The 2191-nt window shown below is 40.1% G+C and overlaps 1 protein-coding gene across 2 annotated transcripts in view; it reads left to right on the top strand.

Moving 5' to 3' along the window:
- Positions 1 to 612, top strand: part of LOC142951969 (poly(ADP-ribose) glycohydrolase) — a 21845-nt gene extending 21233 nt beyond the window's left edge. For both annotated transcript variants that reach the window (XM_076093910.1, XM_076093911.1), the window contains one exon: positions 1 to 612. This exon is cut by the window's left edge and continues 299 nt beyond it. The gene's annotated coding sequence lies outside the window, so the exon portion shown is untranslated.
- Positions 613 to 2191: the final 1579 nt, after the last annotated feature.

Here is a 2191-nt window from a genome sequence, read left to right as displayed (position 1 = left end):
TAACAGCGGTGGATAAACCAAATGTGGTCTCCACCACTGGCAGCCGGAAAAAAAATGACAATCTAGCATGCAGATCCTTTTCAAAAACAATGGAGCTGCAGAAGGTGATTAGTTACGACCCCGTCTGGCGCCGTGTTCATTTTGCTGCTGCTGGCAATACGCCACTGGATTGAGCTTCAATACGACGCAATTGTGAATTTAATGGTGAAGCAAAGGTTGCCATCCATCTTCTGAGTTTGTCGTGTTGCCTTTTTTATTTTTTTTTACACCCACACATATCCAGTCTAATTGAATTGGCTGTCAGAAATCAAGTTAAAGGAAAAGAATAACAAGAACGAGGTTTGGAAAGCTTGGCTTGATTTAAAGAGCAGCGTGACTCTTTGGAAAATAATCTTTTACCTTCTGCACTCGCAGCAAAATTGTAGTTGCAATCACAGCTCCAGTCGTACATTTTTCGGATTCTTTGCTGTATTTGATGCACACTCGAAGGAACCCAGTTGCACTTAAATTATGATTTTGATTGGTTTGTTTCTGTATTTTACAATTAATATCAATGTGAATCTTTTATGTGTTGTTTGACAGATTTTGAAAATAAAATCAGTTTAAAGTAAATGCAATATTCAAATTTTTAATAGTGCCTACGTTGTATTCTGAAGCACCGTTTTGAAGAGGGCCCCAAATGTCAGTAATACTTCTCGGAACAATCAGAAGGAGGGCCTCTTGTCCCGTGAATGTTACAGGCACAATGAGTTTCTATGCAACCTTGCCATTTATCTTTCCCCCAGCTATTGCTTCACTCTTTCACTCACAGTTTAATAAGGTCATACCTTTTTATATAAACTGTACATGACACCTCATTAAGTAAAGTGTAGATCATAGAACATCCAGTCAGAGGGGAGAGTGAGGCAGTGGGGCTCCTGGGTGATTTCTCTCTCTGTGTGGGATGAAACTCTGCCTCATTTGCATCAAGGAGAAGCTGCTCGACGCAAAGTCTGAGGTGAGACCTTTGGCACTTTGTATTCCGGTTTGATTTTGTGGAAGACGTGGAGAAATAATCTTGGCCCACAACACAATTTTGCATAAATGACAATGGGTTCACAATATTTAAAACTTAAATTGATACGTTAACACTCTGTTTGATATGAATTGAATGCTTCTTAAAGTTAGTTGATTATAGACACAATTCTTTGTATTTCAGTGATGTTACATGTCTGGTAAGCTGTTATCTGTCTATTTACAGATTACCCAGTCAGCAGGAGTTTATTGACCAAATATTTTTAGTTGAATGTTAAATAAGTTTTGTCCCCAGAGTGTGTGCGCGCCACTGGATGGACTCCTGGAAGCCTGTAAGTGAATGAACGAGGTGGAGGCATCTCTTAAGTTCCGTGCTCTCTGCTCTCATGGAATCAGGACTTCGGGTAGGTGGGTCTCTCTTTGTGGCTTGCTGAGTTCAAAAAATGGCTTTGGTGGTGTCTCTCCTAAGGGGATCCATCAGACACACAGGGGTACCCCACTGAATCGATCTCCCCTCAGTGAGCCCCATGCGTGTCTTTGACATTTCGGCTGCCATCTGTCATAAAGTCACGAGCAGTATTTAGTCTTGAACATGACTCATGACGGTGCTGCAGTTTGGGATGGAAACGTTGGATAAATAATGCAGTTTGCAGATGAGAGTTGGGGGATCAGGCAACCTTTAACAGGTGCAGTGCATCGTATATTGTGATTGAGTAATCGTACACATACAGCAATACAGTAACGCCAAGTTGTCTTTAGTCGATTGAATGATTCATCAATGGACCCCAGAGAAGAAAGGAATTGTATCAAACATTTCGTCAATAGATTCTTTTTGAAGATGGAACAACATTGCCAAATAATCTTTACGCTTTTGCTTTGTTTCCATCCAAGAAGGTCACCTCTGATAATGTATTATAAATGGGGAGGCCTACTTGAATTAATTATTTGCTATTTACTTCATACATCCTTATTATTTTTGATCATTAGTGGATATTCCCTGCAGTGTTTGGAGGAGTAATGCGAGGATCTCTTGGCCACAGATTAAAGGAATAATCAGCTGAATATTGATATGTTTCACGGAACCCTGGGAGCTGTGGCTTAGATTTGTTTGGACTGAACACATAATGCAAAAATATGATTCTTTTGGTAATTATTCATACTTTGTCCTCTCCATGAC

Source organism: Anarhichas minor, unplaced genomic scaffold (genome assembly GCF_050575085.1).
Source record: "Anarhichas minor isolate MPS153535 unplaced genomic scaffold, ASM5057508v1 ptg000017l, whole genome shotgun sequence".
NCBI classification, from domain to species: domain Eukaryota; kingdom Metazoa; phylum Chordata; class Actinopteri; order Perciformes; family Anarhichadidae; genus Anarhichas; species Anarhichas minor.
Note: the sequence above shows the minus strand (reverse complement) of the source record. Positions and strands in the feature narration are given on the sequence as shown.